The sequence below is a fragment of the Anolis carolinensis genome, chromosome 2, assembly GCF_035594765.1.
Source record: "Anolis carolinensis isolate JA03-04 chromosome 2, rAnoCar3.1.pri, whole genome shotgun sequence".
Taxonomy (NCBI): Eukaryota; Metazoa; Chordata; class Lepidosauria; order Squamata; family Dactyloidae; genus Anolis; species Anolis carolinensis.
The window spans coordinates 146,992,594-147,003,966 of record NC_085842.1 but is presented as its reverse complement, the minus strand read 5'-3'; positions in this window follow the sequence as shown (position 1 = coordinate 147,003,966).

The following is an 11,373-nucleotide window of genomic DNA, read 5'->3' as shown; positions in this document are numbered from 1 at the left end:
AAGACTCTTCTCTCACCAATCTCTCGACTCCATAGGGAGGAAGCATGGCAATTAAAGAAAATATCATAGTGCTATATATGAGTAATGTGAAAGGGCCTCAGAACTCTATAGAGACACATGTTTCCAATTATGGCCAACTCAGAGGGACACCCCCACTTTTCCAGCATTTCCCAATATACAGTTCACATTCCTACATAACTGTGTCTATCATTTGATGCTTGTGTAATGCTGTTGATGTTGAAACATTTGAAAACATTGCTTCCAGTTTGAGATAACATTTCAAACCCATTGCCTTGCACTTCTTGATTGAAATGGAGGAGACAGTTCCGTTTTCCAGATTTTCATACTCTGTTTCACTAGTCAGATTACATATCTGTAATCAAACATAGCCTTTTCTGTTTGCTAATGATAACATTAGGGCACGTTCCTACTAACATGAGACATTGTTGTGTCCTACTGATTTCAATGAGAAGTTTAACACTATACCTCAAAACCATCAAACCTTAACATATTTTGTTTTGGCTGAGTTCTGCCTTGTTCCCATTTGTCATGTACTGGAGAACGATACCCTGTAATGATGAAATATAGTTAGTATCACTACATTTCTTTCCATATTTTTCCCACAAGGTTATCATGGATCAAATCCACAGCCCTTTTTCGTGGCTTTTCAGTATCCCAGAGGCAGGAGCTCCCGGTGGCGTAGTGGATTAAAGCCTTGTGACTTGAAGTTTGGGTTGCTGATCTGAAAGCTGCCAGGTTCAAATCCCACCTGGGGAGAGCTAGGATGAGCTCCCTCTATCAGCTCCAGCTCCATGTGGGGACATGAGAGAAGCCTCCCACAAGGATGATAAAAACATCAAAACATCCAGGCATCCCCTGAGAAACGTCCTTGCAGACGACCAATTCTCTCACACCAGAAGCGACTTGCAATTTCTCAAGTCGTTCCTGACACGGAAAAAAAAAAAGTATCCCAGAGGATCACTCTCAATCTGTCCTTTTTCAAAGCTTGGGAAAATCTCTAGCCAGTGATAAGTTTGGAAGCTGTAGGTAAAAGAAAAACTTGCACTTCGAAAATGGGAAAATAACCTAAACCTGCTTCCACTGGGGCAGAGATAAGAATGTGTGGTTCTCCAAATGCTTTTGGACTACAACTCTCAGCAGCCATACCTTCACACTTCATGGTGGAGAATATGGAAAGTTGCCATGCTACTCTGCAAATTCCTTGCCTAAGAAAACCTTATAAAATATGGATTATCCATTGTCAACAGGCAACTTGAAGGCACCTAACGAGGCAGGCTGAACAAAATGGAGTCCTTTGCAGAATGAAATGCAGCATCAGCTCTTGTCGAATCTATTTCTATCCTCTAACGGTAAATGGTGAACTGACTAAACTCTTTCTGCATGACAGGAGTCTTGCCCAACAGGGACTGACTCAACTATGGCCTGGTAGGGGCTGACTGTGTGGATTTTCTAAATAAACATATTGGTTTTCAAGCCCCCACAAGCCTGGCTGAATTTTTGAAACAAGATATTATTCCTGCCACAAGGCCAGGAGTTTTGTTCGCTTTTCTGTCACGATGGATTCTGAAGTGTAAGAAGACATGTGATCCCCGTCCTCCCTATCAAGAGAAGGAAATTAAATAAAATTTAGTATTACTGATTGGCAGAAAGTGCTTAATAGTTTAGTTTAGCTTAATTGTCTTCATCCCATTCCGTTTCCTCCTCTTCTTGAGAACATACAGCTCTAGAACAAGAAGCTTTGGGTGCATCTACACTGTAGAATTGATGCAATTTGACACCACTTTAACTGCCGTAGCTCCATACTGTACAATCTTGAGAGCTGTAGTTTGGTGAGGCACCAATACTCTTTAGCAAAGAAAGCTTTAGCAAAGAAAGCTTAAGACCTTGTAAAACTTCAACTCCCAGGATTCAATTGCATGGAACCATGGAAGTTGAAGTGGTGTCAAACTGTATTAATTCTGCAGTGCCGATGCACCCTTTCTTCAAATAGGCAAGCTGACAGAATTCAGTAGGTTGAATGATGTTCCAGGTCATACATGGCCCACACTTACTCTCTAATTACTTGATTCCACAGCTTAATTCAGCATTATATTACACAAATGAACTAGGCCAGTGGCTCTCAGTGGGTCCCCAGGTGTTTTGGCCTACAACTCCCAGAAACCCCAGCCAGTTTACCAGCTGTTAGGATTTCTGGGAGTTGAAGGCCAAAACATTTGGGGACCCACAGTTTGAGAACCACTTAACTAGGCCTACAGATTGAGCTCAGCCCCTTCTTCTCTTGTACATGTGAACTCTTGTCCAAGAAGAAGCCCATTGTTTCTTCAGCTCTGCTCTGATTTAGCTCTAACTCTGCTGCTGCTATGGTTTTGAATAGCACACAACAATTCACCTGAGGAGCTTCGATGTAGCTTTGAAATGTTCTTGCTACAATAAGCAAATTCAGGTTCATTGGGTCATAGAGCTGGAAAGGACACCAATGATCATCGAGTTCAACTCTCGCCTATCCACAGCCGAAGTATACCAGTAAAAGTGTGCTACAACCTTTCAAACAGTCCACTCCACTGCAGAACAGCTCCTACCATCAAGAGTTTCTTCCCAGGCACTTTCACATTACACAGTCATAGCATTATGATTCCACCTATAGTGCTATACTATGGAATCCTGGAATTTAAGGAGATGCTTCTGGCCAGATTCTATGAGATGGAGCAGATGGACAGTTGAACTGAAATCATTGTTTAAGTGAAAAAGCTCTTAATATTTAGCAGTTTAAGATGTCACAAGACATTTGGGTTGCTATGAGCAGTGAACTTCAAAAGACCTATACTGAAGTAGGATCCATTACAGCATATTTATGAACTCCTTTAAATGTTAGAGTTTGACTTTCAAATGACTCCTGAGAACTGTAGTTTTGTTGCAGGTAATAGCATTTCATATATAATACAAACATGTTTTATGTCATTAAAAATAAATTTCAAGATGAGACCCCTCACATCACATATCTAATGTCTGTTTCTTCAATGAGGAGATATACACTTGCAAGATAAGGGATATTGAGCAAGGTACTTTCTTAAGGAGAAATCCAGTTCTTGTAGTCTGCATGGTTGAGTCCTGATTCATAAGCCTGCCATGATGCATTTACACCTGGATGAATTGATCAACAAGGAGTCTATAAACATGTAACTCATCTTGGAAAGTGGAGTATTAGTTTACCACAAATTGTGTTTCAACATCAGGAAGTTAGCGTGAACTATTCTGCAATAGGGACTTATAAGATGACATTAGTAACAAAAGAATTCAGAACTGGTTCATTTTTTTCTCCTCGTTTTCTCATTATTATTCCACTTCCTCCTTCTCTTCCTTAAACTCTTCTAGGTAAAATGGAATGGCTTTTCAAAGTTGACGAGTTAGGGGAATTGAAGAAGGGGAATTCCTCAGCTAACTGATTAGGAAGGTTGGGCATGAAAAAAATAATAATCATAGAACATAGCTGTCTGATTAGTTCTGTATTAATTTGTGAACACACCTTTTTATGAACATATTTTTCATTGGCAAATATGCCCCATCAAATACCCAATACAGAAAGAAAGAAAGAAAGAAAGAAAGAAAGAAAGAAAGAAAGAAAGAAAGAAAGAAAGAGGCCAAACACAAAGTTGGCCTTGATCCCTGCTTAATGCCCTGCATCACTATTTCTTTCAAAGGAACTTGGTGAGAATGTTGTTGAAAACCCCAGACCCACTTCCTAATAAATGAATTCAACCCTGTGATCTATAGTTTCCAATGAACTAGAAACAGCCTCCTTCCCTCCCGGTCCACTGAGATCCTCCCAGTGTCAGCAACAGCTCACCCTACATGACCCCCCAACCCATACACACCCATACCACACCCACTACATGGTTATCTGACCCGTGTCAACCCACAGTGGTGATCACTGCTGTGGAGGAGACTCGAAAGCTGATCACTCAAGCCGGCCAGATGGTCACAATGTATCCAAAATACCTCCGTTTGACTCCAGCCACTCTGTATCCCCTTTTCCTTTGGCAACTATGTATTTCTCCTCACTTCTCCCTCTCCAGTTTATTATTTTTTAATATTTCTATTTTCCCTTGCGAACATGCGCATAATTGGTTCAGTGAAAGTATAATAAACTGCAAATGACCACCCCAGCTGCCACTCAGCCCTGACAAGACCCCCGCCCTTCCCTTCTTCCACCACTCTCCCCCCTCACCAAAACACCATACCAAGTCTATCTTTCTCCCATACTAGCTGTGCCCGGCCACACGTTGCTGTGGTGTCGTCCTGTGAGTTTTTGTTTGTGGAGGAGAGTATGAATGTTGTAATCAGTCACCTTGATTAGCTTTGAATGAACGTGCAGCTTCAAAGTGTGATTGTTTCCTCCTTGGGAAAATCCTTTGTTGGGAGGTGTTAGCTGGCTCTGGTTGTTTCCTGTTTGGAATAAGTCTAGCTGTGCTCGACTACACATTGGTGTGGCATAGTCTGTTGTTATGGAAAATAGTGTAATGGGAAGCAGCCTGTGTTTGAAGCTGCAAGGTTGTTCAGTGCTATCCAAGGTGAGCAACGAAGGATCCCCATAGGTAGGAAGGAGCCATGCAAGTGCAGTTTATGTTGAATAATGTCCAGGGTGGGAGAAAGAATTCCTGTCTGCCTGAGGCTAGTGTGAATGTTACAATTTACTTGATTAGCATGTAATAGGCTTGTAGTTTCAAAGTTTTGCTGTTTCCTCCCTGGGGGTATCCTTTGTTGGGAGCTGTTAGCTGGCTCTGGTTGTTTCCTGTCTGGTATTCCCCTGGTTTCAGAGTGTTGTTTTTTATTTACTGTCCTGGTTGTAAAGTTTTGTAATGCCGGGAGCCTGGTTTTGTTCATTTTCATGGTTCACAGTGCTCTCTCCTGAGGGGGAAAGGGGGCGGAGAAAGAGAAGGAAGCCTTGACTTCGGCACACGGTGGCCATTGAATCCCCGCCCACCAGGCTAACATCACTATGTTTCCCGGGGGGGGGGGGGCTCTGCACATGCGTGGTTAGTAATTTTTGGTTTGGGGGATTTTTCTGTAATTTGGTCTTAATTTTATAGGGTTTTTTGATGGAAAGACATCGATTGGATGATTATTTCTTTTGTGGCCAAATTTGGTGTCATTTGGTCCAGTGGTTTTGTTGTTTACTCCATGGGAATTACGAGATATATATATATATATATATATATATATATATATATATATATATATATAAATTATTGCTTTATTGAATTCTATTAAAACCAAAGCAAATGTACATGAACCTGTGAACTCTAGTAACCTCTTCCAAGTCACTCCAGATTCCACTTTCCATGCCCAGCATGGGAACCTGAGATGGGACATAATCTCTGTGACAAAAGACCTTTCTGGACATCAGCAAGGGTCCTGATACCAGCTGCCTGTCAGTTCTCCTTTGGAGCTCCTTGCCACCCTGCAGATAAAGGTCCAAGACAGAACTATGATTATGATGCCATCACAAAAACTACATCTTGGGGACCCTTCCTTTGTCTTTTGGGATAAGGCAATGTCTGGGACAACAACTCCCATTGTGGACAGAGGCATCTACATAATTCTGTTAAATGGGCTCCCAGCAGGCCCGTAGCCAGGATTTTGATTCGGGAGGGGCTGGGACTTTGGTTCGGGGGGGGGACTGGGTCTGCACGGGGAGGGTCTACCCTAGCTAACCTTTAGTATCGTTATCCCAATACCCCCATGAATATGGGATATATTGAGCATGGTGATCAGATCATGATATGAATAAACAGAATAGTTTAAATAATAAATGTAAGGCCTTCTCGCAAGGACCACCCTGAATATTTGTGGGGGGGATGAAGCCACTCAAGCCCCCCCCCCCCCCGCTACATGCCTGGCTCCCAGATGTTCCTTTGTCCATCGCATTCCATTGCTACACACCCAGGGGTGGGCACAGCCCCGAAGCTCCATCCCTCAGAACGCCTCTCCAAGACCATTGGGAGCCTTGGGCCTTCCCTGCCCAGCAGGAGAGGATCCCCGAATGCATCACTGGCACTCCCAGCCAATCAGAGGAGGAGCCAGCTTGGTCCTGCCTCCCAGCCAATCAGAGACCAAGGGGGAAGCCGACTTATCGGAGCTGGCCAATCAGGGAAGATAAGGGAAATTTCAACACTAGACCATAGTAGTGAATGGAAATTTATGTTTATAAAAATGTATTTTGCAAGCATGCTTTGTACTTTGGAGCATCTGTGCTGTACAAAAGTCTATCGAATAAAGCTTGTGTCGTTTGCCTTCATTCTGGTCTCTCAATTCATGATTCCCGATTCGCTCTCATCCATGGTTAGCGAAGCTTTTCAGGCATCCCTCGCTTTCCATGGAACATAGAAATCCTCTAAATTTCAGCATCAAGAAGAGTGCATTCATATGGAAGCTCCATTGATTGTATGTTTCAACAAATTCATTTATGAATCTATGTTAGTTCAGCAATAAAGTTATCCATGTATCGGTAATGCCTCATGAAACAAAATTGGCACTTTTAAGATTTGAGGGAAGGGAGAGATTATTTTTGTGCTATTTGCCCTTTAAAAAATCTTGCAAGTTTTTCTGCCTATTCATACTGTTTACCTTTCAGTCTCCTGCCGTTTCTTCAGTCCATTTGTTGTTGTTGTCATTGTGTGCCATGAAGCCATTTCGTATAGAAACACGAAAGGGAGCCTATCACAGGATTTTCTTGGCCAAATTTGTTCCAAGGCGGTTTGCCTTTGCCTTCCTCTGAGACTGAGAGAGTGTGACTTGTCCAGGGCCCCTCACTGGGTTTCCATGACCAAAGGCAGATTTGAAGCCAGATTTCACAGAGTCCTAGTCTAGTGCTCAATGCATTATACCTTGCTGGTTCTCTTCATTGCAGAATTGTGCAAATCGACTCAATTTTCCCAACTACAGATCACTTTTTCCCTCCCTTCTGTGTGTAATGTTGCTATAAAAAAAGAAGAAAAAAGAAAACCTTCACACCTCATACACTGAAATCAATGCACATTTCACATAAGTGTTGAGGCTGAAGTAAAAATAAACTGGACTGGACTACAGAGGGAGAATTTCTGAAGAATCGAAAGGAAATGGATGGGAGAAACAAGAGGAACAATTGATGGTGTTTCAGGGTAAAAATTGTCAAACAATTAGTTACATTTTAATTAAATATACAATATTCATATTCCCCAGTTATTGAGTTCATAAACAATTAAAATAAGAAATGACATCAAAACCAAACAGTACCAACAAACAAGAGTATGTGTAAAAATACAGCAAATAAATCAAACGTTAAGCAAAATAATCCTGGGGATTTGAGAGTTGTGGTTTTGAAAGAATACAGCTACCAGGAATTAAACACAAAGGTATAACCCTCACAGGCTAGAAGATTCTGGAAGTTGTAGTCCAAAAAAGGGGAAATTTCCAAGCTGCCTGGATGGATGATCTGGCAACACGTGTGCACATGCAGAGCTCTGTACATTGCCTGGAAAACCACTTGGGAATGATCTGCTATTGAGAAAATGTGGGCCTTCGTCCTCTCACTGTTGCTGAGTAACCGCAATCTGCTGCTATCCAACCAAGGATCAAGAGATGAGAATGCTCTGTTTCCGGGCTGGGCTCCATCTGATCCTTTCACCTTTCTGAGGACCTGTAGCTGCCCCCCTCCTTATGGCTATTTGTTCACCCCTGCTTTAAACGAAATGAATGGCCAGAGCTTTTCCATTCCTTGCTCGGCAGCACCTGGCTTGACTTTCACATGTTCCTGCCCTCTGCTTCTTCTACTCCAGGAAAAGGCTCCAGGCAGCATCTTCTTGTTTGCATTTCAGAGCAGCTGCTATTGCAGCTTCACTTCCCAGAACTGCTTGCTGGTGTTTATTCCTGGCTGCCCATGGCAGCTGCCCTGAAGCAAGAGAAACTTTCCTCCTTCCCGTCCTTCTTCCTCCTCCTCTTTCCTTCTGTACATACAGACCTTATTCCTAAGGACAGAACTAATGCAGCTGCTATAGCTTTCCATCATGTGAGGGAGGGGATAAGCCAGAATTCACCCATCATGGGCCAGGGCTGGCCTTATCAAGATATCTGGATACTGATGGGAAAGGGGAGATGGGGACAACTAGTATGACTGATTTCCTCCACACGGCTTTGTTCTTGCAGCTCCTTTGCATAGGAAGAAACAAATAGTAACTCACACCCCAAACCATTCCAAAGGAAAAATACCATTTGGATTTGTATTTTTTTAACTGATCCACCATTGGTAATCAATCTCCAGAAGCGACTCAAGTTGCTCCTGACAAGAAAAAAAAAATCAATCTGTCATGATGGTGACAGTGTAATGATGAGCTTTCCAATACTGCTTCTGCCATGTGAAAACATGCAGCTAGGAAATCTTACATCTGATCAAGTAATGTTCCTGAAATGATGGTAGGATGTGCAGATGGGCTAGCCTTTAGGTTTGTCAAGATTACCTTTCTAAGCAGCATTCACCTAACACTTCAAAGCTATAGTGATTCACGAGAGATGGGCAAATAACTGTGGCCACAAAGAAAGTTTTTATTCTTTTAAATAACAACTTTACAAAATAAGACAATATGGTCAAGAGAAATGCCATGTATGTGAACCCTCGGTAGAATTATGTAATATGTGGCCATGACATTCATTCAGCTACACACCCTGGCAATAACCAAAGGTATGTCAGAACTGAAGTATATATTTACTAGTATATATTTTAAAAATGTAATGTGTAACCCTGAGGGCAGTTAGATTTCAAGTGGCAAGTAAATAACACATTTACTGGGCTAATACATTTTCCAGGTTAAATACTTTTTGTTAGCCCTGACTAGATTGCAGTCATTGAATTAATGGGGGTTTTCTATATGTTGACATGCCATTTAGCAACTGCGGGCCTATTCCAGTTGCAGCTGACCCATAGGATTCCAGCTAAGCTCTAAGAAGGCCTATTTCATGTACATGGATATTTCAAGAACAACGCCCTACATTTCCAGTGAACAGGCTTCCACCTCCAATGCATGCTTCCAAGCATTTAGAGGAGCACATCTGGCCTTCCCTTCATACTTTTGTAAAGCCAAGGGAAGGGAAATTTGTGACTCCATTTCCTACTAGCCTCAGCCTGCAAGACCAATGGTCAAGGATGTGGGAATTATAATCCAAAAGCCTCTGAAGAGTCATAGTCTTGGGTTGCTGTGAGTTTTCCAGGCTGTATGGCTGTGTTCCAGAAGCATTCTCTCCTGGTGCTTCGCCCACATCTATGGCAGGCATCCTCAGAGGTTGTGAGGCCATGAAAGCCTTTGACAACACATAGGTCACAGTCTTCCCACCTCTGTGTGACGTTTCAAGAGGGAAACACAGGAGCAGATGCAGCAAATGGAATGCAGGCACGGAGTGTCATGTAGTCCTCACACTGAGCCAACGCTTTTAGTTCTCCCCTCACCTCCCTTCTGTGTAGTAGGATATTGTTCAGCCTATGCATCCCGTTTCTTACTTCCTGGGAACTTTCCAACAGTCTAACCCATAACTCATCCCACAATTCTCCTAGGAAGGCATCCTTAAACTTCTGCTCTTCTTGCAAAACCAGCTCCATCCATTACAAGCTATTGCTACAGAGCATCCACTCAGTGCTTAATACACTAACCTGACTTGTTTTCCTAAGCCTTCAGCTACCCAATCAGGACAAGAAAGGGAGAGAGGATCTTGCATTTCTGGTTCCCAAAACACGTCTCAGGTTCACTGTGTCTCCCTTCCCTGCAGCTCTTCTGAGAAGGGCAAGTAAGGATAGGATGGAAGCCTGCCCTTGTAGAGAGTAAAAACAAAAAACAAACTGACATCTTAGAACTCTGTGGACAATTAAACCCCAAGTCTTCCCATAGTCCAAGGACACCCTGCCAAACTCTACAAAATGCTAAGTGGAGGGGGAAGGAGGGAGGGAGGGAAGGAGGGAGACCTTTTCCATAGCAAACACTGGCAAACATTGACACAGAGCTTTCTGTCATCATCCAGCTCAGATTTTGGGAAATGCCTTCTGAGTGACTGCAGCACAAGGGAAGGATTCCCCGGGATGCATTGTTTGCTGTGTATGATTTGACTCTGTTAAGAAATGACTGTGTAAATGGGAGGTTGCTTTTCAGAAACAGGAATCAGTTAGGAGGGAAATGTTGTTTCTATTATAGTGGCGAGAAGGGGGAATATGAGAAAATTTTCAACTGGAATTTTCAGAAGGACAATTGCTACATATTAACAGATGGCATGTAGCTAGCTCATATTTCCTTTTCTTAAATGTCAGAAGATTTGGAGATTCCCTTTATACACTATGCTGCTTCTATCTTTTGTATTGTCAAAGGCTTTCATGGCCGGAATCACTGGAGTGTTGTGTGGTTTCCGGGCTGTATAGCCGTTCTCCTAAGGGGAATGTGCAGCTCAAACACAGTCATACAGCCTGGAAACCACACAACACTCCACCTTCTGACTTTTGCTTTTAAACTATGATATTTTAAATGGGTTGCTGTGAGTTTTCCAGGCTGTATGGCCATGGTCCAGAAGCATTCTCTCCTGACGTTTTGCCCACATGCAGGAATCCTCAGAAGTTGTGAGGTATATTGAAAACTAGGCAAGTGGGGTTTATATATCTGTGGAAGGTCCAGGGTGGGAAAAAGAACTCTTGTCTGTTGGAGGCAAGTGTGAATGTTGCGATTAATCACCTTGATTAGCATTGGAAAACCTTGCACCTTCAAAGTCTGGCAGATTCCTGCCTGGGACAATCCTTTGTTGGGAGGTGTTAGCTGGAGAGAATGCTTCTGGAACATGGCCATACAGCCCAGGAAACTCACCTTTGACAACACAATATTTTAAATGTTCTTTCATTATCTAGAGTCCGTTCAATGCTATTTAAATAAAGTTTTTGTATTGTTTATCTTCAGCGTTTTACTTCTGTTTGTTTTTCAAATCCCATAATCTGCTCTTAGTCACAGCTTTCGGTAAAGGCAGTGAATAAATAAAGTAATACAATAAGATAGAATTTGGGGGAACACTCCAGGATAAGATTGAGAGGCCTTGCCAGTTGAGGAGACTGTGGCTGGAAGCTCCATAAAATTCCAGCAATAAGGTGCAGCGGTTGCACAATAAAAACTGGGCTCCACATCACCCCCCAAAGGTTTATATATTTTTTGCATCAGGAGTGTCTTGAGAAACTGCAAGTCGCTTCTGGTGTGAAAGAATTGGCTGTCTGCAAGGACATTGCCCAGGGGACGCCCAAATGTTTTGATGTTTTTACCATTCTTGTGGGAGGCTTCTCTCATGTCCCCGCATGGGGAG